This window comes from Pseudorca crassidens, chromosome 19 (genome assembly GCF_039906515.1).
Source record: "Pseudorca crassidens isolate mPseCra1 chromosome 19, mPseCra1.hap1, whole genome shotgun sequence".
NCBI classification, from domain to species: Eukaryota; Metazoa; Chordata; class Mammalia; order Artiodactyla; family Delphinidae; genus Pseudorca; species Pseudorca crassidens.
In genome coordinates, this window is record NC_090314.1 from 24,871,449 (window position 1) to 24,896,707 (window position 25,259).

The 25,259-nt window shown below is 69.5% G+C and overlaps 14 non-coding genes across 14 annotated transcripts; all 14 read left to right on the forward strand.

Moving 5' to 3' along the window:
- Positions 1-631: 631 nt before the first annotated feature.
- On the forward strand, positions 632-750 carry LOC137213640 (5S ribosomal RNA). Its single transcript, XR_010938274.1, has one exon. It is a non-coding gene; the product is annotated as a 5S ribosomal RNA (ribosomal RNA).
- A 2,698-nt stretch (positions 751-3,448) lies between these two features.
- LOC137213257 (5S ribosomal RNA) lies at positions 3,449-3,567 on the forward strand. Its single transcript, XR_010937897.1, has one exon. It is a non-coding gene; the product is annotated as a 5S ribosomal RNA (ribosomal RNA).
- Positions 3,568-6,265: 2,698 nt separating this feature from the next.
- On the forward strand, positions 6,266-6,384 carry LOC137213258 (5S ribosomal RNA). The gene has a single exon (XR_010937898.1). It is a non-coding gene; the product is annotated as a 5S ribosomal RNA (ribosomal RNA).
- Positions 6,385-9,083: 2,699 nt separating this feature from the next.
- LOC137213259 (5S ribosomal RNA) lies at positions 9,084-9,202 on the forward strand. The gene has a single exon (XR_010937900.1). It is a non-coding gene; the product is annotated as a 5S ribosomal RNA (ribosomal RNA).
- Positions 9,203-11,902: 2,700 nt separating this feature from the next.
- LOC137213260 (5S ribosomal RNA) lies at positions 11,903-12,021 on the forward strand. Its single transcript, XR_010937901.1, has one exon. It is a non-coding gene; the product is annotated as a 5S ribosomal RNA (ribosomal RNA).
- A 938-nt stretch (positions 12,022-12,959) lies between these two features.
- On the forward strand, positions 12,960-13,078 carry LOC137213261 (5S ribosomal RNA). The gene has a single exon (XR_010937902.1). It is a non-coding gene; the product is annotated as a 5S ribosomal RNA (ribosomal RNA).
- Positions 13,079-14,016: 938 nt separating this feature from the next.
- On the forward strand, positions 14,017-14,135 carry LOC137213262 (5S ribosomal RNA). Its single transcript, XR_010937903.1, has one exon. It is a non-coding gene; the product is annotated as a 5S ribosomal RNA (ribosomal RNA).
- A 2,703-nt stretch (positions 14,136-16,838) lies between these two features.
- On the forward strand, positions 16,839-16,957 carry LOC137213263 (5S ribosomal RNA). Its single transcript, XR_010937904.1, has one exon. It is a non-coding gene; the product is annotated as a 5S ribosomal RNA (ribosomal RNA).
- A 938-nt stretch (positions 16,958-17,895) lies between these two features.
- On the forward strand, positions 17,896-18,014 carry LOC137213266 (5S ribosomal RNA). The gene has a single exon (XR_010937906.1). It is a non-coding gene; the product is annotated as a 5S ribosomal RNA (ribosomal RNA).
- A 938-nt stretch (positions 18,015-18,952) lies between these two features.
- LOC137213267 (5S ribosomal RNA) lies at positions 18,953-19,071 on the forward strand. The gene has a single exon (XR_010937907.1). It is a non-coding gene; the product is annotated as a 5S ribosomal RNA (ribosomal RNA).
- A 2,703-nt stretch (positions 19,072-21,774) lies between these two features.
- On the forward strand, positions 21,775-21,893 carry LOC137213268 (5S ribosomal RNA). The gene has a single exon (XR_010937908.1). It is a non-coding gene; the product is annotated as a 5S ribosomal RNA (ribosomal RNA).
- Positions 21,894-22,831: 938 nt separating this feature from the next.
- LOC137213269 (5S ribosomal RNA) lies at positions 22,832-22,950 on the forward strand. Its single transcript, XR_010937909.1, has one exon. It is a non-coding gene; the product is annotated as a 5S ribosomal RNA (ribosomal RNA).
- Positions 22,951-23,888: 938 nt separating this feature from the next.
- Positions 23,889-24,007, forward strand: LOC137213270 (5S ribosomal RNA). Its single transcript, XR_010937911.1, has one exon. It is a non-coding gene; the product is annotated as a 5S ribosomal RNA (ribosomal RNA).
- A 938-nt stretch (positions 24,008-24,945) lies between these two features.
- On the forward strand, positions 24,946-25,064 carry LOC137213271 (5S ribosomal RNA). The gene has a single exon (XR_010937912.1). It is a non-coding gene; the product is annotated as a 5S ribosomal RNA (ribosomal RNA).
- Positions 25,065-25,259: the final 195 nt, after the last annotated feature.

Here is a 25,259-nt window from a genome sequence, read left to right on the forward strand (position 1 = left end):
GCCCCGGCGCCGCCACCTGTGTGCCGGTGTGTCCCTCCACAGCTCCCTCCGACAAAAGCCCCGCCCCACCACCACCCCGCCCCTCTGGCGTGTCACCGCGGCCGGGTGCGGGAGCGAGATCGAGGGCAGGGGCCGCTTCCCCGGGCCTGCCGGCCACCAGGGGCGGGGTCCTGAGCTCGGCGGGGGGTGTGGGGGCAAGGGTGGCCTTGCCGGGGCTGAGGGGCCGTGGCGACTCAATGGAGGCTCCCGGTGGCTTCGGGCCGGCTGCTGTCGGGCAGGAGGGCCGGCCGGGCTGCGGCCGGGCTGCGCCTAGCGCCGCGTGGGCGGGCAGGGCCGATGCCCAAGGGACCGCGGGCCCCGGGCCCTGAAGCCTCTGGGGCCACGTCCCTGTGAGCGACGTGCGGGATCTTGGGCGGGGCGCCAAGCGCCGAAGGGTTTGCTGGGTCAGGGCCGCCCTGGGCTGGGAGGTGGTCGCCAAACCCTCCGCCGCCGCCCGATACCCGAGACCTCCGTTCCCCCTGCCTGGGCGGGCGAGGGGGCCCTGCCGGGGCGGGCCGGCCGCCAGGCTGGCGTTAAGGCGCCAGCGCCAGCGAAACTGGGCCTCAAGAGGCAGCCGTCGGCCCCCGCCCCCGTCTACGGCCATACCACCCTGAACGCGCCCGATCTCGTCTGATCTCGGAAGCTAAGCAGGGTCGGGCCTGGTTAGTACTTGGATGGGAATCCGCCTGGGAATACCGGGTGCTGTAGGCTTTTTGCCTCCCGCTCCGCCCGCCTTCTCCTTTACTCGCCCGCGGCGGGGGGGCCGCCGGCTCCGCCCCCGCCGAGCCCCGCTGCAGGCAGTAGGCAAGGTGGTTTACCTGCCCGAGCAGGAAGCTTGGGCGATGGCAGAAGTGGGAAGAAACTCTTGAGCACAGGTTCTTGGGATCCACGGAGCAGCGCATGCACATGCGATGGGTGCCTACACAGCTGGCTTGCTTGTCTGTGGGGAAAGGCGAGATGGGTCAGGGCCTGGGTTCCTGAGGGGCTGAGAATCAAGGCAGGGATAGAAGAAAGGGGACAGGCCCACATCCCCTGAACCCACGCCGGCGCCCACTCACCTTTGTGGAAAATACGATTGAAAAGTGCCCTCAAGAATCTCTTCAGATGCCTCCAGAGTTGAGGGAAGAAGGGGAGGGGGGAGGCCGGGAGCAGGGTGAGCCCTGAAATCCAACCCTTGTCCGGTCACACCCCAGCAGCCCTCCCACCTCAGCCCCTTCAAGACCCCAGGGCGCCCCCAACCGCACTGCACAGATCCTGCCCTGACCATAGTCACCATGTTGATCCCCACGTTGAGCAAGATGAAGCTGACCGGGATCAGAAGAATTGAGTATCCTTGCTCCTGGCATTTCCTGGGGATGGGGCCAGTGAACGGCTCGGCTCGGTAGTAGTTTCGCTCACCCATGGCCGTTGGTCCCAGGACTGCCTGGGCCCTCTGCCCTCCAGTTTTAACTGGGAGCCAGACTGGGTCATAATGGGGCAGGTGGTGAGGTCACAGTGAGGGAGGGGGATGAAAAGGAGGGCCCAGAGTGGCATTCCCTGGTAACCAGGGTCAGGTAAGCTGAGCCTGGACAGTCAAACAGGGCCCGGTGGCCGGCATACATCCCCTCGAGCGGTCATTCATTCGCTCACCGCCCGCTGACTCACTTGTTCAAATGACACATTGCGTCTCTTGGCCCCTCTTGAGACTAGGAAGACCTTGGCCTCAGAGGCCTGCTGAAGGCCTGGCTGGAGTCCAGAGCCTCAGCCTTCTTCATGCCCTTCACTGGGCCTGGAGCTGGACCTGCCCAGATGTGGAACCTCCCAGTTTGGAAGCAACTTCTTGTATGAGGCTCTCTGTGGACAGGGACAGCTGAGACACAGAGGAGGTGCCCAGAGACCAGGGGTTTGGAGTCTGCAGCTGCAGATGTACTTAGTGCATGGTATAGGACCAGGAGGGGCCTGCTGGCACAACTGTGGCCACTAAACCAAAGGGACCCTCAGGCCAAGAAGGGGACACTGGCTTCTTATTGCAGGAAGCCAAGCGCAGGGACCCAGGCTGGCAGAAGGAGTGGCGCTTCCAAGCCACAGACCACCAATGTTTCCTGGACTCTGGCGCTCTTTATTCCTCTCTCCATGCCCTGCCGCCCCCTGCCCCTGCCCCCATTTGCTGCTGGTAAGTTCATTTTCCCAGTCTGGCTCCCGTGCAGAGAGGGCCTGGAGGCCGAGGTGGAAGGTAGCAGCGAGTTGGCCCACGCTTGGCCCTCCTGCGGTTGCCGCTTCAGCACCAGACTGTCATACACCTGGTAGTTGGCATTGCCTCCCGGGTTCCGGCTGAGTGTCATGAAGGTGGGCGGGGGTGGAGGGTGCTCGGTAGCCTGGACGTCGGGCAGGAGGTGAGAGGGGCGGAGGAGCAGCGCTGAGCTGGGAGCCGGGGCCCGCTGGTCCGAGGCCTCGGCCAGTACCGTGAGGGAGGCGGAGGTGGCCACAGGGCGCCGCAAGGGCAGGATCTCAGCCCATTCGGCCGCCGGGTGCCGCACCTCGTGGGGATCGCGGGAGTAATCCAAGTGTCCCGCGGAGGGATGCAGGCTGCGGTTGGACTCGCTGTGAGCACAGCTGGGGAGGCTACGTCTGTGGGCCGGTGGGGTGTCACGCTACCAGGCGTCGGGCCGGTAGACCCGAGGCACCAGAGCGGATGGAGGCTCAGAGCCCTCCAGACCCAGACTCCGCCGCGGGCCCAGTTGCCGTCCTTTCGGCCCGCGAGCCCCTCGACCTGCACCTGGCCGCCCCCACCGGCGCCCAGCCCCGGCGCCGCCACCTGTGTGCCGGTGTGTCCCTCCACAGCTCCCTCCGACAAAAGCCCCGCCCCACCACCACCCCGCCCCTCTGGCGTGTCACCGCGGCCGGGTGCGGGAGCGGGATCGAGGGCAGGGGCCGCTTCCCCGGGCCTGCCGGCCACCAGGGGCGGGGTCCTGAGCTCGGCGGGGGGTGTGGGGGCAAGGGTGGCCTTGCCGGGGCTGAGGGGCCGTGGCGACTCAATGGAGGCTCCCGGAGGCTTCGGGCCGGCTGCTGTCGGGCAGGAGGGCCGGCCGGGCTGCGGCCGGGCTGCGCCTAGCGCCGCGTGGGCGGGCAGGGCCGATGCCCAAGGGACCGCGGGCCCCGGGCCCTGAAGCCTCTGGGGCCACGTCCCTGTGAGCGACGTGCGGGATCTTGGGCGGGGCGCCAAGCGCCGAAGGGTTTGCTGGGTCAGGGCCGCCCTGGGCTGGGAGGTGGTCGCCAAACCCTCCGCCGCCGCCCGATACCCGAGACCTCCGTTCCCCCTGCCTGGGCGGGCGAGGGGGCCCTGCCGGGGCGGGCCGGCCGCCAGGCTGGCGTTAAGGCGCCAGCGCCAGCGAAACTGGGCCTCAAGAGGCAGCCGTCGGCCCCCGCCCCCGTCTACGGCCATACCACCCTGAACGCGCCCGATCTCGTCTGATCTCGGAAGCTAAGCAGGGTCGGGCCTGGTTAGTACTTGGATGGGAGACCGCCTGGGAATACCGGGTGCTGTAGGCTTTTTGCCTCCCGCTCCGCCCGCCTTCTCCTTTACTCGCCCGCGGCGGGGGGGCCGCCGGCTCCGCCCCCGCCGAGCCCCGCTGCAGGCAGTAGGCAAGGTGGTTTACCTGCCCGAGCAGGAAGCTTGGGCGATGGCAGAAGTGGGAAGAAACTCTTGAGCACAGGTTCTTGGGATCCACGGAGCAGCGCATGCACATGCGATGGGTGCCTACACAGCTGGCTTGCTTGTCTGTGGGGAAAGGCGAGATGGGTCAGGGCCTGGGTTCCTGAGGGGCTGAGAATCAAGGCAGGGATAGAAGAAAGGGGACAGGCCCACATCCCCTGAACCCACGCCGGCGCTCACTCACCTTTGTGGAAAATACGATTGAAAAGTGCCCTCAAGAATCTCTTCAGATGCCTCCAGAGTTGAGGGAAGAAGGGGAGGGGGGAGGCCGGGAGCAGGGTGAGCCCTGAAATCCAACCCTTGTCCGGTCACACCCCAGCAGCCCTCCCACCTCAGCCCCTTCAAGACCCCAGGGCTCCCCCAACCGCACTGCACAGATCCTGCCCTGACCATAGTCACCATGTTGATCCCCACGTTGAGCAAGATGAAGCTGACCGGGATCAGAAGAATTGAGTATCCTTGCTCCTGGCATTTCCTGGGGATGGGGCCAGTGAACGGCTCGGCTCGGTAGTAGTTTCGCTCACCCATGGCCGTTGGTCCCAGGACTGCCTGGGCCCTCTGCCCTCCAGTTTTAACTGGGAGCCAGACTGGGTCATAATGGGGCAGGTGGTGAGGTCACAGTGAGGGAGGGGGATGAAAAGGAGGGCCCAGAGTGGCATTCCCTGGTAACCAGGGTCAGGTAAGCTGAGCCTGGACAGTCAAACAGGGCCCGGTGGCCGGCATACATCCCCTCGAGCGGTCATTCATTCGCTCACCGCCCGCTGACTCACTTGTTCAAATGACACATTGCGTCTCTTGGCCCCTCTTGAGACTAGGAAGACCTTGGCCTCAGAGGCCTGCTGAAGGCCTGGCTGGAGTCCAGAGCCTCAGCCTTCTTCATGCCCTTCACTGGGCCTGGAGCTGGACCTGCCCAGATGTGGAACCTCCCAGTTTGGAAGCAACTTCTTGTATGAGGCTCTCTGTGGACAGGGACAGCTGAGACACAGAGGAGGTGCCCAGAGACCAGGGGTTTGGAGTCTGCAGCTGCAGATGTACTTAGTGCATGGTATAGGACCAGGAGGGGCCTGCTGGCACAACTGTGGCCACTAAACCAAAGGGACCCTCAGGCCAAGAAGGGGACACTGGCTTCTTATTGCAGGAAGCCAAGCGCAGGGACCCAGGCTGGCAGAAGGAGTGGCGCTTCCAAGCCACAGACCACCAATGTTTCCTGGACTCTGGCGCTCTTTATTCCTCTCTCCATGCCCTGCCGCCCCCTGCCCCTGCCCCCATTTGCTGCTGGTAAGTTCATTTTCCCAGTCTGGCTCCCGTGCAGAGAGGGCCTGGAGGCCGAGGTGGAAGGTAGCAGCGAGTTGGCCCACGCTTGGCCCTCCTGCGGTTGCCGCTTCAGCACCAGACTGTCATACACCTGGTAGTTGGCATTGCCTCCCGGGTTCCGGCTGAGTGGCATGAAGGTGGGCGGGGGTGGAGGGTGCTCGGTAGCCTGGACGTCGGGCAGGAGGTGAGAGGGGCGGAGGAGCAGCGCTGAGCTGGGAGCCGGGGCCCGCTGGTCCGAGGCCTCGGCCAGTACCGTGAGGGAGGCGGAGGTGGCCACAGGGCGCCGCAAGGGCAGGATCTCAGCCCATTCGGCCGCCGGGTGCCGCACCTCGTGGGGATCGCGGGAGTAATCCAAGTGTCCCGCGGAGGGATGCAGGCTGCGGTTGGACTCGCTGTGAGCACAGCTGGGGAGGCTACGTCTGTGGGCCGGTGGGGTGTCACGCTACCAGGCGTCGGGCCGGTAGACCCGAGGCACCAGAGCGGATGGAGGCTCAGAGCCCTCCAGACCCAGACTCCGCCGCGGGCCCAGTTGCCGTCCTTTCGGCCCGCGAGCCCCTCGACCTGCACCTGGCCGCCCCCACCGGCGCCCAGCCCCGGCGCCGCCACCTGTGTGCCGGTGTGTCCCTCCACAGCTCCCTCCGACAAAAGCCCCGCCCCACCACCACCCCGCCCCTCTGGCGTGTCACCGCGGCCGGGTGCGGGAGCGGGATCGAGGGCAGGGGCCGCTTCCCCGGGCCTGCCGGCCACCAGGGGCGGGGTCCTGAGCTCGGCGGGGGGTGTGGGGGCAAGGGTGGCCTTGCCGGGGCTGAGGGGCCGTGGCGACTCAATGGAGGCTCCCGGTGGCTTCGGGCCGGCTGCTGTCGGGCAGGAGGGCCGGCCGGGCTGCGGCCGGGCTGCGCCTAGCGCCGCGTGGGCGGGCAGGGCCGATGCCCAAGGGACCGCGGGCCCCGGGCCCTGAAGCCTCTGGGGCCACGTCCCTGTGAGCGACGTGCGGGATCTTGGGCGGGGCGCCAAGCGCCGAAGGGTTTGCTGGGTCAGGGCCGCCCTGGGCTGGGAGGTGGTCGCCAAACCCTCCGCCGCCGCCCGATACCCGAGACCTCCGTTCCCCCTGCCTGGGCGGGCGAGGGGGCCCTGCCGGGGCGGGCCGGCCGCCAGGCTGGCGTTAAGGCGCCAGCGCCAGCGAAACTGGGCCTCAAGAGGCAGCCGTCGGCCCCCGCCCCCGTCTACGGCCATACCACCCTGAACGCGCCCGATCTCGTCTGATCTCGGAAGCTAAGCAGGGTCGGGCCTGGTTAGTACTTGGATGGGAGACCGCCTGGGAATACCGGGTGCTGTAGGCTTTTTGCCTCCCGCTCCGCCCGCCTTCTCCTTTACTCGCCCGCGGCGGGGGGGCCGCCGGCTCCGCCCCCGCCGAGCCCCGCTGCAGGCAGTAGGCAAGGTGGTTTACCTGCCCGAGCAGGAAGCTTGGGCGATGGCAGAAGTGGGAAGAAACTCTTGAGCACAGGTTCTTGGGATCCACGGAGCAGCGCATGCACATGCGATGGGTGCCTACACAGCTGGCTTGCTTGTCTGTGGGGAAAGGCGAGATGGGTCAGGGCCTGGGTTCCTGAGGGGCTGAGAATCAAGGCAGGGATAGAAGAAAGGGGACAGGCCCACATCCCCTGAACCCACGCCGGCGCCCACTCACCTTTGTGGAAAATACGATTGAAAAGTGCCCTCAAGAATCTCTTCAGATGCCTCCAGAGTTGAGGGAAGAAGGGGAGGGGGGAGGCCGGGAGCAGGGTGAGCCCTGAAATCCAACCCTTGTCCGGTCACACCCCAGCAGCCCTCCCACCTCAGCCCCTTCAAGACCCCAGGGCTCCCCCAACCGCACTGCACAGATCCTGCCCTGACCATAGTCACCATGTTGATCCCCACGTTGAGCAAGATGAAGCTGACCGGGATCAGAAGAATTGAGTATCCTTGCTCCTGGCATTTCCTGGGGATGGGGCCAGTGAACGGCTCGGCTCGGTAGTAGTTTCGCTCACCCATGGCCGTTGGTCCCAGGACTGCCTGGGCCCTCTGCCCTCCAGTTTTAACTGGGAGCCAGACTGGGTCATAATGGGGCAGGTGGTGAGGTCACAGTGAGGGAGGGGGATGAAAAGGAGGGCCCAGAGTGGCATTCCCTGGTAACCAGGGTCAGGTAAGCTGAGCCTGGACAGTCAAACAGGGCCCGGTGGCCGGCATACATCCCCTCGAGCGGTCATTCATTCGCTCACCGCCCGCTGACTCACTTGTTCAAATGACACATTGCGTCTCTTGGCCCCTCTTGAGACTAGGAAGACCTTGGCCTCAGAGGCCTGCTGAAGGCCTGGCTGGAGTCCAGAGCCTCAGCCTTCTTCATGCCCTTCACTGGGCCTGGAGCTGGACCTGCCCAGATGTGGAACCTCCCAGTTTGGAAGCAACTTCTTGTATGAGGCTCTCTGTGGACAGGGACAGCTGAGACACAGAGGAGGTGCCCAGAGACCAGGGGTTTGGAGTCTGCAGCTGCAGATGTACTTAGTGCATGGTATAGGACCAGGAGGGGCCTGCTGGCACAACTGTGGCCACTAAACCAAAGGGACCCTCAGGCCAAGAAGGGGACACTGGCTTCTTATTGCAGGAAGCCAAGCGCAGGGACCCAGGCTGGCAGAAGGAGTGGCACTTCCAAGCCACAGACCACCAATGTTTCCTGGACTCTGGCGCTCTTTATTCCTCTCTCCATGCCCTGCCGCCCCCTGCCCCTGCCCCCATTTGCTGCTGGTAAGTTCATTTTCCCAGTCTGGCTCCCGTGCAGAGAGGGCCTGGAGGCCGAGGTGGAAGGTAGCAGCGAGTTGGCCCACGCTTGGCCCTCCTGCGGTTGCCGCTTCGGCACCAGACTGTCATACACCTGGTAGTTGGCATTGCCTCCCGGGTTCCGGCTGAGTGGCATGAAGGTGGGCGGGGGTGGAGGGTGCTCGGTAGCCTGGACGTCGGGCAGGAGGTCAGAGGGGCGGAGGAGCAGCGCTGAGCTGGAAGCCGGGGCCCGCTGGTCCGAGGCCTCGGCCAGTACCGTGAGGGAGGCGGAGGTGGCCACAGGGCGCCGCAAGGGCAGGATCTCAGCCCATTCGGCCGCCGGGTGCCGCACCTCGTGGGGATCGCGGGAGTAATCCAAGTGTCCCGCGGAGGGATTCAGGCTGCGGTTGGACTCGCTGTGAGCACAGCTGGGGAGGCTACGTCTGTGGGCCGGTGGGGTGTCACGCTACCAGGCGTCGGGCCGGTAGACCCGAGGCACCAGAGCGGATGGAGGCTCAGAGCCCTCCAGACCCAGACTCCGCCGCGGGCCCAGTTGCCGTCCTTTCGGCCCGCGAGCCCCTCGACCTGCACCTGGCCGCCCCCACCGGCGCCCAGCCCCGGCGCCGCCACCTGTGTGCCGGTGTGTCCCTCCACAGCTCCCTCCGACAAAAGCCCCGCCCCACCACCACCCCGCCCCTCTGGCGTGTCACCGCGGTTGGGTGCGGGAGCGGGATCGAGGGCAGGGGCCGCTTCCCCGGGCCTGCCGGCCACCAGGGGCGGGGTCCTGAGCTCGGCGGGGGGTGTGGGGGCAAGGGTGGCCTTGCCGGGGCTGAGGGGCCGTGGCGACTCAATGGAGGCTCGCGGTGGCTTCGGGCCGGCTGCTGTCGGGCAGGAGGGCCGGCCCGGGCTGCGGCCGGGCTGCGCCTAGCGCCGCGTGGGCGGGCAGGGCCGATGCCCAAGGGACCGCGGGCCCCGGGCCCTGAAGCCTCCGGGGCCACGTCCCTGTGAGCGACGTGCGGGATCTTGGGCGGGGCGCCAAGCGCCGAAGGGTTTGCTGGGTCAGGGCCGCCCTGGGCTGGGAGGTGGTCGCCAAACCCTCCGCCGCCGCCCGATACCCGAGACCTCCGTTCCCCCTGCCTGGGCGGGCGAGGGGGCCCTGCCGGGGCGGGCCGGCCGCCAGGCTGGCGTTAAGGCGCCAGCGCCAGCGAAACTGGGCCTCAAGAGGCAGCCGTCGGCCCCCGCCCCCGTCTACGGCCATACCACCCTGAACGCGCCCGATCTCGTCTGATCTCGGAAGCTAAGCAGGGTCGGGCCTGGTTAGTACTTGGATGGGAGACCGCCTGGGAATACCGGGTGCTGTAGGCTTTTTGCCTCCCGCTCCGCCCGCCTTCTCCTTTACTCGCCCGCGGCGGGGGGGCCGCCGGCTCCGCCCCCGCCGAGCCCCGCTGCAGGCAGTAGGCAAGGTGGTTTACCTGCCCGAGCAGGAAGCTTGGGCGATGGCAGAAGTGGGAAGAAACTCTTGAGCACAGGTTCTTGGGATCCACGGAGCAGCGCATGCACATGCGATGGGTGCCTACACAGCTGGCTTGCTTGTCTGTGGGGAAAGGCGAGATGGGTCAGGGCCTGGGTTCCTGAGGGGCTGAGAATCAAGGCAGGGATAGAAGAAAGGGGACAGGCCCACATCCCCTGAACCCACGCCGGCGCCCACTCACCTTTGTGGAAAATACGATTGAAAAGTGCCCTCAAGAATCTCTTCAGATGCCTCCAGAGTTGAGGGAAGAAGGGGAGGGGGGAGGCCGGGAGCAGGGTGAGCCCTGAAATCCAACCCTTGTCCGGTCACACCCCAGCAGCCCTCCCACCTCAGCCCCTTCAAGACCCCAGGGCTCCCCCAACCGCACTGCACAGATCCTGCCCTGACCATAGTCACCATGTTGATCCCCACGTTGAGCAAGATGAAGCTGACCGGGATCAGAAGAATTGAGTATCCTTGCTCCTGGCATTTCCTGGGGATGGGGCCAGTGAACGGCTCGGCTCGGTAGTAGTTTCGCTCACCCATGGCCGTTGGTCCCAGGACTGCCTGGGCCCTCTGCCCTCCAGTTTTAACTGGGAGCCAGACTGGGTCATAATGGGGCAGGTGGTGAGGTCACAGTGAGGGAGGGGGATGAAAAGGAGGGCCCAGAGTGGCATTCCCTGGTAACCAGGGTCAGGTAAGCTGAGCCTGGACAGTCAAACAGGGCCCGGTGGCCGGCATACATCCCCTCGAGCGGTCATTCATTCGCTCACCGCCCGCTGACTCACTTGTTCAAATGACACATTGCGTCTCTTGGCCCCTCTTGAGACTAGGAAGACCTTGGCCTCAGAGGCCTGCTGAAGGCCTGGCTGGAGTCCAGAGCCTCAGCCTTCTTCATGCCCTTCACTGGGCCTGGAGCTGGACCTGCCCAGATGTGGAACCTCCCAGTTTGGAAGCAACTTCTTGTATGAGGCTCTCTGTGGACAGGGACAGCTGAGACACAGAGGAGGTGCCCAGAGACCAGGGGTTTGGAGTCTGCAGCTGCAGATGTACTTAGTGCATGGTATAGGACCAGGAGGGGCCTGCTGGCACAACTGTGGCCACTAAACCAAAGGGACCCTCAGGCCAAGAAGGGGACACTGGCTTCTTATTGCAGGAAGCCAAGCGCAGGGACCCAGGCTGGCAGAAGGAGTGGCGCTTCCAAGCCACAGACCACCAATGTTTCCTGGACTCTGGCGCTCTTTATTCCTCTCTCCATGCCCTGCCGCCCCCTGCCCCTGCCTCCATTTGCTGCTGGTAAGTTCATTTTCCCAGTCTGGCTCCCGTGCAGAGAGGGCCTGGAGGCCGAGGTGGAAGGTAGCAGCGAGTTGGCCCACGCTTGGCCCTCCTGCGGTTGCCGCTTCAGCACCAGACTGTCATACACCTGGTAGTTGGCATTGCCTCCCGGGTTCCGGCTGAGTGGCATGAAGGTGGGCGGGGGTGGAGGGTGCTCGGTAGCCTGGACGTCGGGCAGGAGGTCAGAGGGGCGGAGGAGCAGCGCTGAGCTGGGAGCCGGGGCCCGCTGGTCCGAGGCCTCGGCCAGTACCGTGAGGGAGGCGGAGGTGGCCACAGGGCGCCGCAAGGGCAGGATCTCAGCCCATTCGGCCGCCGGGTGCCGCACCTCGTGGGGATCGCGGGAGTAATCCAAGTGTCCCGCGGAGGGATGCAGGCTGCGGTTGGACTCGCTGTGAGCACAGCTGGGGAGGCTACGTCTGTGGGCCGGTGGGGTGTCACGCTACCAGGCGTCGGGCCGGTAGACCCGAGGCACCAGAGCGGATGGAGGCTCAGAGCCCTCCAGACCCAGACTCCGCCGCGGGCCCAGTTGCCGTCCTTTCGGCCCGCGAGCCCCTCGACCTGCACCTGGCCGCCCCCACCGGCGCCCAGCCCCGGCGCCGCCACCTGTGTGCCGGTGTGTCCCTCCACAGCTCCCTCCGACAAAAGCCCCGCCCCACCACCACCCCGCCCCTCTGGCGTGTCACCGCGGCCGGGTGCGGGAGCGGGATCGAGGGCAGGGGCCGCTTCCCCGGGCCTGCCGGCCACCAGGGGCGGGGTCCTGAGCTCGGCGGGGGGTGTGGGGGCAAGGGTGGCCTTGCCGGGGCTGAGGGGCCGTGGCGACTCAATGGTGGCTCCCGGTGGCTTCGGGCCGGCTGCTGTCGGGCAGGAGGGCCGGCCCGGGCTGCGGCCGGGCTGCGCCTAGCGCCGCGTGGGCGGGCAGGGCCGATGCCCAAGGGACCGCGGGCCCCGGGCCCTGAAGCCTCCGGGGCCACGTCCCTGTGAGCGACGTGCGGGATCTTGGGCGGGGCGCCAAGCGCCGAAGGGTTTGCTGGGTCAGGGCCGCCCTGGGCTGGGAGGTGGTCGCCAAACCCTCCGCCGCCGCCCGATACCCGAGACCTCCGTTCCCCCTGCCTGGGCGGGCGAGGGGGCCCTGCCGGGGCGGGCCGGCCGCAAGGCTGGCGTTAAGGCGCCAGCGCCAGCGAAACTGGGCCTCAAGAGGCCGCCCGCGGCCCCCCGCCCCCGTCTACGGCCATACCACCCTGAACGCGCCCGATCTCGTCTGATCTCGGAAGCTAAGCAGGGTCGGGCCTGGTTAGTACTTGGATGGGAGACCGCCTGGGAATACCGGGTGCTGTAGGCTTTTTGCCTCCCGCTCCGCCCGCCTTCTCCTCTACTCGCCCGCGGCTGGGGCCGCCGGCTCCGCCCCCGCCGGGCCGCGCTGCAGGCCCCACCTCCTCAGGCCCCTCCCACCACGGCGCGCGCTGGCGGGGGCGCTCCCCGCCGGCCCGGCCGGCTAGGCGGCCAGAAGGCGGCCCTGGAAGGCAGTCGCACCCCAGACGCTCCCGGGGTGGCTGGCCCGGACCCAGACTCCGCCGCGGGCCCAGTTGCCGTCCTTTCGGCCCGCGAGCCCCTCGACCTGCACCTGGCCGCCCCCACCGGCGCCCAGCCCCGGCGCCGCCACCTGTGTGCCGGTGTGTCCCTCCACAGCTCCCTCCGACAAAAGCCCCGCCCCACCACCACCCCGCCCCTCTGGCGTGTCACCGCGGTTGGGTGCGGGAGCGGGATCGAGGGCAGGGGCCGCTTCCCCGGGCCTGCCGGCCACCAGGGGCGGGGTCCTGAGCTCGGCGGGGGGTGTGGGGGCAAGGGTGGCCTTGCCGGGGCTGAGGGGCCGTGGCGACTCAATGGTGGCTCCCGGTGGCTTCGGGCCGGCTGCTGTCGGGCAGGAGGGCCGGCCCGGGCTGCGGCCGGGCTGCGCCTAGCGCCGCGTGGGCGGGCAGGGCCGATGCCCAAGGGACCGCGGGCCCCGGGCCCTGAAGCCTCCGGGGCCACGTCCCTGTGAGCGACGTGCGGGATCTTGGGCGGGGCGCCAAGCGCCGAAGGGTTTGCTGGGTCAGGGCCGCCCTGGGCTGGGAGGTGGTCGCCAAACCCTCCGCCGCCGCCCGATACCCGAGACCTCCGTTCCCCCTGCCTGGGCGGGCGAGGGGGCCCTGCCGGGGCGGGCCGGCCGCAAGGCTGGCGTTAAGGCGCCAGCGCCAGCGAAACTGGGCCTCAAGAGGCCGCCCGCGGCCCCCCGCCCCCGTCTACGGCCATACCACCCTGAACGCGCCCGATCTCGTCTGATCTCGGAAGCTAAGCAGGGTCGGGCCTGGTTAGTACTTGGATGGGAGACCGCCTGGGAATACCGGGTGCTGTAGGCTTTTTGCCTCCCGCTCCGCCCGCCTTCTCCTCTACTCGCCCGCGGCTGGGGCCGCCGGCTCCGCCCCCGCCGGGCCGCGCTGCAGGCCCCACCTCCTCAGGCCCCTCCCACCACGGCGCGCGCCGGCGGGGGCGCTCCCCGCCGGCCCGGCCGGCCAGGCGGCCAGAAGGCGGCCCTGGAAGGCAGCCGCACCCCAGACGCTCCCGGGGTGGCTGGCCCGGACCCAGACTCCGCCGCGGGCCCAGTTGCCGTCCTTTCGGCCCGCGAGCCCCTCGACCTGCACCTGGCCGCCCCCACCGGCGCCCAGCCCCGGCGCCGCCACCTGTGTGCCGGTGTGTCCCTCCACAGCTCCCTCCGACAAAAGCCCCGCCCCACCACCACCCCGCCCCTCTGGCGTGTCACCGCGGCCGGGTGCGGGAGCGGGATCGAGGGCAGGGGCCGCTTCCCCGGGCCTGCCGGCCACCAGGGGCGGGGTCCTGAGCTCGGCGGGGGGTGTGGGGGCAAGGGTGGCCTTGCCGGGGCTGAGGGGCCGTGGCGACTCAATGGTGGCTCCCGGTGGCTTCGGGCCGGCTGCTGTCGGGCAGGAGGGCCGGCCCGGGCTGCGGCCGGGCTGCGCCTAGCGCCGCGTGGGCGGGCAGGGCCGATGCCCAAGGGACCGCGGGCCCCGGGCCCTGAAGCCTCCGGGGCCACGTCCCTGTGAGCGACGTGCGGGATCTTGGGCGGGGCGCCAAGCGCCGAAGGGTTTGCTGGGTCAGGGCCGCCCTGGGCTGGGAGGTGGTCGCCAAACCCTCCGCCGCCGCCCGATACCCGAGACCTCCGTTCCCCCTGCCTGGGCGGGCGAGGGGGCCCTGCCGGGGCGGGCTGGCCGCCAGGCTGGCGTTAAGGCGCCAGCGCCAGCGAAACTGGGCCTCAAGAGGCCGCCCGCGGCCCCCCACCCCCGTCTACGGCCATACCACCCTGAACGCGCCCGATCTCGTCTGATCTCGGAAGCTAAGCAGGGTCGGGCCTGGTTAGTACTTGGATGGGAGACCGCCTGGGAATACCGGGTGCTGTAGGCTTTTTGCCTCCCGCTCCGCCCGCCTTCTCCTTTACTCGCCCGCGGCGGGGGGGCCGCCGGCTCCGCCCCCGCCGAGCCCCGCTGCAGGCAGTAGGCAAGGTGGTTTACCTGCCCGAGCAGGAAGCTTGGGCGATGGCAGAAGTGGGAAGAAACTCTTGAGCACAGGTTCTTGGGATCCACGGAGCAGCGCATGCACATGCAATGGGTGCCTACACAGCTGGCTTGCTTGTCTGTGGGGAAAGGCGAGATGGGTCAGGGCCTGGGTTCCTGAGGGGCTGAGAATCAAGGCAGGGATAGAAGAAAGGGGACAGGCCCACATCCCCTGAACCCACGCCGGCGCCCACTCACCTTTGTGGAAAATACGATTGAAAAGTGCCCGCAAGAATCTCTTCAGATGCCTCCAGAGTTGAGGGAAGAAGGGGAGGGGGGAGGCCGGGAGCAGGGTGAGCCCTGAAATCCAACCCTTGTCCGGTCACACCCCAGCAGCCCTCCCACCTCAGCCCCTTCAAGACCCCAGGGCTCCCCCAGCCGCGCTGCACAGATCCTGCCCTGACCATAGTCACCATGTTGATCCCCACGTTGAGCAAGATGAAGCTGACCGGGATCAGAAGAATTGAGTATCCTTGCTCCTGGCATTTCCTGGGGATGGGGCCAGTGAACGGCTCGGCTCGGTAGTAGTTTCGCTCACCCATGGCCGTTGGTCCCAGGACTGCCTGGGCCCTCTGCCCTCCAGTTTTAACTGGGAGCCAGACTGGGTCATAATGGGGCAGGTGGTGAGGTCACAGTGAGGGAGGGGGATGAAAAGGAGGGCCCAGAGTGGCATTCCCTGGTAACCAGGGTCAGGTAAGCTGAGCCTGGACAGTCAAACAGGGCCCGGTGGCCGGCATACATCCCCTCGAGCGGTCATTCATTCGCTCACCGCCCGCTGACTCACTTGTTCAAATGACACATTGCGTCTCTTGGCCCCTCTTGAGACTAGGAAGACCTTGGCCTCAGAGGCCTGCTGAAGGCCTGGCTGGAGTCCAGAGCCTCAGCCTTCTTCATGCCCTTCACTGGGCCTGGAGCTGGACCTGCCCAGATGTGGAACCTCCCAGTTTGGAAGCAACTTCTTGTATGAGGCTCTCTGTGGACAGGGACAGCTGAGACACAGAGGAGGTGCCCAGAGACCAGGGGTTTGGAGTCTGCAGCTGCAGATGTACTTAGTGCATGGTATAGGACCAGGAGGGGCCTGCTGGCAGAGCTGTGGCCACTAAACCAAAGGGACCCTCAGGCCAAGAAGGGGACACTGGCTTCTTATTGCAGGAAGCCAAGCGCAGGGACCCAGGCTGGCAGAAGTAGTGGCGCTTCCAAGCCACAGACCACCAATGTTTCCTGGACTCTGGCGCTCTTTATTCCTCTCTCCATGCCCTGCCGCCCCCTGCCCCTGCCCCCATTTGCTGCTGGTAAGTTCATTTTCCCAGTCTGGCTCCCGTGCAGAGAGGGCCTGGAGGCCGAGGTGGAAGGTAGCAGCGAGTTGGCCCGCGCTTGGCCCTCCTGCGGTTGCCGCTTCAGCACCAGACTGTCATACACCTGGTAGTTGGCATTGCCTCCCGGGTTCCGGCTGAGTGGCATGAAGGTGGGCGGGGGTGGAGGGTGCTCGGTAGCCTGGACGTCGGGCAGGAGGTGAGAGGGGCGGAGGAGCAGCGCTGAGCTGGGAGCCGGGGCCCGCTGGTCCGAGGCCTCGGCCAGTACCGTGAGGGAGGCGGAGGTGGCCACAGGGCGCCGCCGCAAGGGCAGGATCTCAGCCCATTCGGCCGCCGGGTGCCGCACCTCGTGGGGATCGCGGGAGTAATCCAAGTGTCCCGCGGAGGGATGCAGGCTGCGGTTGGACTCGCTGTGAGCACAGCTGGGGAGGCTACGTCTGTGGGCCGGTGGGGTGTCACGCTACCAGGCGTCGGGCCGGTAGACCCGAGGCACCAGAGCGGATGGAGGCTCAGAGCCCTCCAGACCCAGACTCCGCCGCGGGCCCAGTTGCCGTCCTTTCGGCCCGCGAGCCCCTCGACCTGCACCTGGCCTCCCCCACCGGCGCCCAGCCCCGGCGCCGCCACCTGTGTGCCGGTGTGTCCCTCCACAGCTCCCTCCGACAAAAGCCCCGCCCCACCACCACCCCGCCCCTCTGACGTGTCACCGCGGCCGGGTGCGGGTGCGGGATCGAGGGCAGGGGCCACTTCCCCGGGCCTGCCGGCCACCAGGGGCGGGGTCCTGAGCTCGGTGGGGGGTGTGGGGGCAAGGGTGGCCTTGCCGGGGCTGAGGGGCCGTGGCGACTCAATGGTGGCTCCCAGTGGCTTCGGGCCAGCTGCTGTCGGGCAGAAGGGCCGGCCCGGGCTGCGGTCGGGCTGCGCCTAGCGCCGCGTGGGCGGGCAGGGCCGATGCCCAAGGGACCGCGGGCCCCGGGCCCTGAAGCCTCCGGGGCCACGTCCCTGTGAGCGACGTGCGGGATCTTGGGCGGGGCGCCAAGCGCCGAAGGGTTTGCTGGGTCAGGGCCGCCCTGGGCTGGGAGGTGGTCGCCAAACCCTCCGCCGCCGCCCGATACCCGAGACCTCCGTTCCCCCTGCCTGGGCGGGCGAGGGGGCCCTGCCGGGGCGGGCCGGCCGCAAGGCTGGCGTTAAGGCGCCAGCGCCAGCGAAACTGGGCCTCAAGAGGCCGCCCGCGGCCCCCCGCCCCCGTCTACGGCCATACCACCCTGAACGCGCCCGATCTCGTCTGATCTCGGAAGCTAAGCAGGGTCGGGCCTGGTTAGTACTTGGATGGGAGACCGCCTGGGAATACCGGGTGCTGTAGGCTTTTTGCCTCCCGCTCCGCCCGCCTTCTCCTCTACTCGCCCGCGGCTGGGGCCGCCGGCTCCGCCCCCGCCGGGCCGCGCTGCAGGCCCCACCTCCTCAGGCCCCTCCCACCACGGCGCGCGCCGGCGGGGGCGCTCCCCGCCGGCCCGGCCGGCCAGGCGGCCAGAAGGCGGCCCTGGAAGGCAGCCGCACCCCAGACGCTCCCGGGGTGGCTGGCCCGGACCCAGACTCCGCCGCGGGCCCAGTTGCCGTCCTTTCGGCCCGCGAGCCCCTCGACCTGCACCTGGCCGCCCCCACCGGCGCCCAGTCCCGGCGCCGCCACCTGTGTGCCGGTGTGTCCCTCCACAGCTCCCTCCGACAAAAGCCCCGCCCCACCACCACCCCGCCCCTCTGGCGTGTCACCGCGGTTGGGTGCGGGAGCGGGATCGAGGGCAGGGGCCGCTTCCCCGGGCCTGCCGGCCACCAGGGGCGGGGTCCTGAGCTCGGCGGGGGGTGTGGGGGCAAGGGTGGCCTTGCCGGGGCTGAGGGGCCGTGGCGACTCAATGGTGGCTCCCGGTGGCTTCGGGCCGGCTGCTGTCGGGCAGGAGGGCCGGCCCGGGCTGCGGCCGGGCTGCGCCTAGCGCCGCGTGGGCGGGCAGGGCCGATGCCCAAGGGACCGCGGGCCCCGGGCCCTGAAGCCTCCGGGGCCACGTCCCTGTGAGCGACGTGCGGGATCTTGGGCGGGGCGCCAAGCGCCGAAGGGTTTGCTGGGTCAGGGCCGCCCTGGGCTGGGAGGTGGTCGCCAAACCCTCCGCCGCCGCCCGATACCCGAGACCTCCGTTCCCCCTGCCTGGGCGGGCGAGGGGGCCCTGCCGGGGCGGGCCGGCCGCAAGGCTGGCGTTAAGGCGCCAGCGCCAGCGAAACTGGGCCTCAAGAGGCCGCCCGCGGCCCCCCGCCCCCGTCTACGGCCATACCACCCTGAACGCGCCCGATCTCGTCTGATCTCGGAAGCTAAGCAGGGTCGGGCCTGGTTAGTACTTGGATGGGAGACCGCCTGGGAATACCGGGTGCTGTAGGCTTTTTGCCTCCCGCTCCGCCCGCCTTCTCCTCTACTCGCCCGCGGCTGGGGCCGCCGGCTCCGCCCCCGCCGGGCCGCGCTGCAGGCCCCACCTCCTCAGGCCCCTCCCACCACGGCGCGCGCCGGCGGGGGCGCTCCCCGCCGGCCCGGCCGGCCAGGCGGCCAGAAGGCGGCCCTGGAAGGCAGCCGCACCCCAGACGCTCCCGGGGTGGCTGGCCCGGACCCAGACTCCGCCGCGGGCCCAGTTGCCGTCCTTTCGGCCCGCGAGCCCCTCGACCTGCACCTGGCCGCCCCCACCGGCGCCCAGCCCCGGCGCCGCCACCTGTGTGCCGGTGTGTCCCTCCACAGCTCCCTCCGACAAAAGCCCCGCCCCACCACCACCCCGCCCCTCTGGCGTGTCACCGCGGCCGGGTGCGGGAGCGGGATCGAGGGCAGGGGCCGCTTCCCCGGGCCTGCCGGCCACCAGGGGCGGGGTCCTGAGCTCGGCGGGGGGTGTGGGGGCAAGGGTGGCCTTGCCGGGGCTGAGGGGCCGTGGCGACTCAATGGTGGCTCCCGGTGGCTTCGGGCCGGCTGCTGTCGGGCAGGAGGGCCGGCCCGGGCTGCGGCCGGGCTGCGCCTAGCGCCGCGTGGGCGGGCAGGGCCGATGCCCAAGGGACCGCGGGCCCCGGGCCCTGAAGCCTCCGGGGCCACGTCCCTGTGAGCGACGTGCGGGATCTTGGGCGGGGCGCCAAGCGCCGAAGGGTTTGCTGGGTCAGGGCCGCCCTGGGCTGGGAGGTGGTCGCCAAACCCTCCGCCGCCGCCCGATACCCGAGACCTCCGTTCCCCCTGCCTGGGCGGGCGAGGGGGCCCTGCCGGGGCGGGCTGGCCGCCAGGCTGGCGTTAAGGCGCCAGCGCCAGCGAAACTGGGCCTCAAGAGGCCGCCCGCGGCCCCCCACCCCCGTCTACGGCCATACCACCCTGAACGCGCCCGATCTCGTCTGATCTCGGAAGCTAAGCAGGGTCGGGCCTGGTTAGTACTTGGATGGGAGACCGCCTGGGAATACCGGGTGCTGTAGGCTTTTTGCCTCCCGCTCCGCCCGCCTTCTCCTTTACTCGCCCGCGGCGGGGGGGCCGCCGGCTCCGCCCCCGCCGAGCCCCGCTGCAGGCAGTAGGCAAGGTGGTTTACCTGCCCGAGCAGGAAGCTTGGGCGATGGCAGAAGTGGGAAGAAACTCTTGAGCACAGGTTCTTGGGATCCACGGAGCAGCGCATGCACATGCAATGGGTGCCTACACAGCTGGCTTGCTTGTCTGTGGGGAAAGGCGAGATGGGTCAGGGCCTGGGTTCCTGAGGGGCTGAGAATCAAGGCAGGGATAGAAGAAAGGGGACAGGCCCACATCCCCTGAACCCACGCCGGCGCCCACTCACCTTTGTGGAAAATACGATTGAAAAGTGCCCGCAAGAATCTCTTCAGATGCCTCCAGAGTTGAGGGAAGAAGGGGAGGGGGGAGGCCGGGAGCAGGGTGAGCCCTGAAATCCAACCCTTGTCCGGTCACACCCCAGCAGCCCTCCCACCTCAGCCCCTTCAAGACCCCAGGGCTCCCCCAGCCGCGCTGCACAGATCCTGCCCTGACCATAGTCACCATGTTGATCCCCACGTTGAGCAAGATGAAGCTGACCGGGATCAGAAGAATTGAGTATCCTTGCTCCTGGCATTTCCTGGGGATGGGGCCAGTGAACGGCTCGGCTCGGTAGTAGTTTCGCTCACCCATGGCCGTTGGTCCCAGGACTGCCTGGGCCCTCTGCCCTCCAGTTTTAACTGGGAGCCAGACTGGGTCATAATGGGGCAGGTGGTGAGGTCACAGTGAGGGAGGGGGATGAAAAGGAGGGCCCAGAGTGGCATTCCCTGGTAACCAGGGTCAGGTAAGCTGAGCCTGGACAGTCAAACAGGGCCCGGTGGCCGGCATACATCCCCTCGAGCGGTCATTCATTCGCTCACCGCCCGCTGACTCACTTGTTCAAATGACACATTGCGTCTCTTGGCCCCTCTTGAGACTAGGAAGACCTTGGCCTCAGAGGCCTGCTGAAGGCCTGGCTGGAGTCCAGAGCCTCAGCCTTCTTCATGCCCTTCACTGGGCCTGGAGCTGGACCTGCCCAGATGTGGAACCTCCCAGTTTGGAAGCAACTTCTTGTATGAGGCTCTCTGTGGACAGGGACAGCTGAGACACAGAGGAGGTGCCCAGAGACCAGGGGTTTGGAGTCTGCAGCTGCAGATGTACTTAGTGCATGGTATAGGACCAGGAGGGGCCTGCTGGCAGAGCTGTGGCCACTAAACCAAAGGGACCCTCAGGCCAAGAAGGGGACACTGGCTTCTTATTGCAGGAAGCCAAGCGCAGGGACCCAGGCTGGCAGAAGTAGTGGCGCTTCCAAGCCACAGACCACCAATGTTTCCTGGACTCTGGCGCTCTTTATTCCTCTCTCCATGCCCTGCCGCCCCCTGCCCCTGCCCCCATTTGCTGCTGGTAAGTTCATTTTCCCAGTCTGGCTCCCGTGCAGAGAGGGCCTGGAGGCCGAGGTGGAAGGTAGCAGCGAGTTGGCCCGCGCTTGGCCCTCCTGCGGTTGCCGCTTCAGCACCAGACTGTCATACACCTGGTAGTTGGCATTGCCTCCCGGGTTCCGGCTGAGTGGCATGAAGGTGGGCGGGGGTGGAGGGTGCTCGGTAGCCTGGACGTCGGGCAGGAGGTGAGAGGGGCGGAGGAGCAGCGCTGAGCTGGGAGCCGGGGCCCGCTGGTCCGAGGCCTCGGCCAGTACCGTGAGGGAGGCGGAGGTGGCCACAGGGCGCCGCCGCAAGGGCAGGATCTCAGCCCATTCGGCCGCCGGGTGCCGCACCTCGTGGGGATCGCGGGAGTAATCCAAGTGTCCCGCGGAGGGATGCAGGCTGCGGTTGGACTCGCTGTGAGCACAGCTGGGGAGGCTACGTCTGTGGGCCGGTGGGGTGTCACGCTACCAGGCGTCGGGCCGGTAGACCCGAGGCACCAGAGCGGATGGAGGCTCAGAGCCCTCCAGACCCAGACTCCGCCGCGGGCCCAGTTGCCGTCCTTTCGGCCCGCGAGCCCCTCGACCTGCACCTGGCCTCCCCCACCGGCGCCCAGCCCCGGCGCCGCCACCTGTGTGCCGGTGTGTCCCTCCACAGCTCCCTCCGACAAAAGCCCCGCCCCACCACCACCCCGCCCCTCTGACGTGTCACCGCGGCCGGGTGCGGGTGCGGGATCGAGGGCAGGGGCCACTTCCCCGGGCCTGCCGGCCACCAGGGGCGGGGTCCTGAGCTCGGTGGGGGGTGTGGGGGCAAGGGTGGCCTTGCCGGGGCTGAGGGGCCGTGGCGACTCAATGGTGGCTCCCAGTGGCTTCGGGCCAGCTGCTGTCGGGCAGAAGGGCCGGCCCGGGCTGCGGTCGGGCTGCGCCTAGCGCCGCGTGGGCGGGCAGGGCCGATGCCCAAGGGACCGCGGGCCCCGGGCCCTGAAGCCTCCGGGGCCACGTCCCTGTGAGCGACGTGCGGGATCTTGGGCGGGGCGCCAAGCGCCGAAGGGTTTGCTGGGTCAGGGCCGCCCTGGGCTGGGAGGTGGTCGCCAAACCCTCCGCCGCCGCCCGATACCCGAGACCTCCGTTCCCCCTGCCTGGGCGGGCGAGGGGGCCCTGCCGGGGCGGGCCGGCCGCAAGGCTGGCGTTAAGGCGCCAGCGCCAGCGAAACTGGGCCTCAAGAGGCCGCCCGCGGCCCCCCGCCCCCGTCTACGGCCATACCACCCTGAACGCGCCCGATCTCGTCTGATCTCGGAAGCTAAGCAGGGTCGGGCCTGGTTAGTACTTGGATGGGAGACCGCCTGGGAATACCGGGTGCTGTAGGCTTTTTGCCTCCCGCTCCGCCCGCCTTCTCCTCTACTCGCCCGCGGCTGGGGCCGCCGGCTCCGCCCCCGCCGGGCCGCGCTGCAGGCCCCACCTCCTCAGGCCCCTCCCACCACGGCGCGCGCCGGCGGGGGCGCTCCCCGCCGGCCCGGCCGGCCAGGCGGCCAGAAGGCGGCCCTGGAAGGCAGCCGCACCCCAGACGCTCCCGGGGTGGCTGGCCCGGACCCAGACTCCGCCGCGGGCCCAGTTGCCGTCCTTTCGGCCCGCGAGCCCCTCGACCTGCACCTGGCCGCCCCCACCGGCGCCCAGTCCCGGCGCCGCCACCTGTGTGCCGGTGTGTCCCTCCACAGCTCCCTCCGACAAAAGCCCCGCCCCACCACCACCCCGCCCCTCTGGCGTGTCACCGCGGTTGGGTGCGGGAGCGGGATCGAGGGCAGGGGCCGCTTCCCCGGGCCTGCCGGCCACCAGGGGCGGGGTCCTGAGCTCGGCGGGGGGTGTGGGGGCAAGGGTGGCCTTGCCGGGGCTGAGGGGCCGTGGCGACTCAATGGTGGCTCCCGGTGGCTTCGGGCCGGCTGCTGTCGGGCAGGAGGGCCGGCCCGGGCTGCGGCCGGGCTGCGCCTAGCGCCGCGTGGGCGGGCAGGGCCGATGCCCAAGGGACCGCGGGCCCCGGGCCCTGAAGCCTCCGGGGCCACGTCCCTGTGAGCGACGTGCGGGATCTTGGGCGGGGCGCCAAGCGCCGAAGGGTTTGCTGGGTCAGGGCCGCCCTGGGCTGGGAGGTGGTCGCCAAACCCTCCGCCGCCGCCCGATACCCGAGACCTCCGTTCCCCCTGCCTGGGCGGGCGAGGGGGCCCTGCCGGGGCGGGCCGGCCGCAAGGCTGGCGTTAAGGCGCCAGCGCCAGCGAAACTGGGCCTCAAGAGGCCGCCCGCGGCCCCCCGCCCCCGTCTACGGCCATACCACCCTGAACGCGCCCGATCTCGTCTGATCTCGGAAGCTAAGCAGGGTCGGGCCTGGTTAGTACTTGGATGGGAGACCGCCTGGGAATACCGGGTGCTGTAGGCTTTTTGCCTCCCGCTCCGCCCGCCTTCTCCTCTACTCGCCCGCGGCTGGGGCCGCCGGCTCCGCCCCCGCCGGGCCGCGCTGCAGGCCCCACCTCCTCAGGCCCCTCCCACCACGGCGCGCGCCGGCGGGGGCGCTCCCCGCCGGCCCGGCCGGCCAGGCGGCCAGAAGGCGGCCCTGGAAGGCAGCCGCACCCCAGACGCTCCCGGGGTGGCTGGCCCGGACCCAGACTCCGCCGCGGGCCCAGTTGCCGTCCTTTCGGCCCGCGAGCCCCTCGACCTGCACCTGGCCGCCCCCACCGGCGCCCAGCCCCGGCGCCGCCACCTGTGTGCCGGTGTGTCCCTCCACAGCTCCCTCCGACAAAAGCCCCGCCCCACCACCACCCCGCCCCTCTGGCGTGTCACCGCGGCCGGGTGCGGGAGCGGGATCGAGGGCAGGGGCCGCTTCCCCGGGCCTGCCGGCCACCAGGGGCGGGGTCCTGAGCTCGGCGGGGGGTGTGGGGGCAAGGGTGGCCTTGCCGGGGCTGAGGGGCCGTGGCGACTCAATGGTGGCTCCCGGTGGCTTCGGGCCGGCTGCTGTCGGGCAGGAGGGCCGGCCCGGGCTGCGGCCGGGCTGCGCCTAGCGCCGCGTGGGCGGGCAGGGCCGATGCCCAAGGGACCGCGGGCCCCGGGCCCTGAAGCCTCCGGGGCCACGTCCCTGTGAGCGACGTGCGGGATCTTGGGCGGGGCGCCAAGCGCCGAAGGGTTTGCTGGGTCAGGGCCGCCCTGGGCTGGGAGGTGGTCGCCAAACCCTCCGCCGCCGCCCGATACCCGAGACCTCCGTTCCCCCTGCCTGGGCGGGCGAGGGGGCCCTGCCGGGGCGGGCCGGCCGCAAGGCTGGCGTTAAGGCGCCAGCGCCAGCGAAACTGGGCCTCAAGAGGCCGCCCGCGGCCCCCCGCCCCCGTCTACGGCCATACCACCCTGAACGCGCCCGATCTCGTCTGATCTCGGAAGCTAAGCAGGGTCGGGCCTGGTTAGTACTTGGATGGGAGACCGCCTGGGAATACCGGGTGCTGTAGGCTTTTTGCCTCCCGCTCCGCCCGCCTTCTCCTCTACTCGCCCGCGGCTGGGGCCGCCGGCTCCGCCCCCGCCGGGCCGCGCTGCAGGCCCCACCTCCTCAGGCCCCTCCCACCACGGCGCGCGCCGGCGGGGGCGCTCCCCGCCGGCCCGGCCGGCCAGGCGGCCAGAAGGCGGCCCTGGAAGGCAGCCGCACCCCAGACGCTCCCGGGGTGGCTGGCCCGGACCCAGACTCCGCCGCGGGCCCAGTTGCCGTCCTTTCGGCCCGCGAGCCCCTCGACCTGCACCTGGCCGCCCCCACCGGCGCCCAGCCCCGGCGCCGCCACCTGTGTGCCGGTGTGTCCCTCCACAGCTCCCTCCGACAAAAGCCCCGCCCCACCACCACCCCGCCCCTCTGGCGTGTCACCGCGGCCGGGTGCGGGAGCGGGATCGAGGGCAGGGGCCGCTTCCCCGGGCCTGCCGGCCACCAGGGGCGGGGTCCTGAGCTCGGCGGGGGGTGTGGGGGCAAGGGTGGCCTTGCCGGGGCTGAGGGGCCGTGGCGACTCAATGGTGGCTCCCGGTGGCTTCGGGCCGGCTGCTGTCGGGCAGGAGGGCCGGCCCGGGCTGCGGCCGGGCTGCGCCTAGCGCCGCGTGGGCGGGCAGGGCCGATGCCCAAGGGACCGCGGGCCCCGGGCCCTGAAGCCTCCGGGGCCACGTCCCTGTGAGCGACGTGCGGGATCTTGGGCGGGGCGCCAAGCGCCGAAGGGTTTGCTGGGTCAGGGCCGCCCTGGGCTGGGAGGTGGTCGCCAAACCCTCCGCCGCCGCCCGATACCCGAGACCTCCGTTCCCCCTGCCTGGGCGGGCGAGGGGGCCCTGCCGGGGCGGGCTGGCCGCCAGGCTGGCGTTAAGGCGCCAGCGCCAGCGAAACTGGGCCTCAAGAGGCCGCCCGCGGCCCCCCACCCCCGTCTACGGCCATACCACCCTGAACGCGCCCGATCTCGTCTGATCTCGGAAGCTAAGCAGGGTCGGGCCTGGTTAGTACTTGGATGGGAGACCGCCTGGGAATACCGGGTGCTGTAGGCTTTTTGCCTCCCGCTCCGCCCGCCTTCTCCTTTACTCGCCCGCGGCGGGGGGGCCGCCGGCTCCGCCCCCGCCGAGCCCCGCTGCAGGCAGTAGGCAAGGTGGTTTACCTGCCCGAGCAGGAAGCTTGGGCGATGGCAGAAGTGGGAAGAAACTCTTGAGCACAGGTTCTTGGGATCCACGGAGCAGCGCATGCAC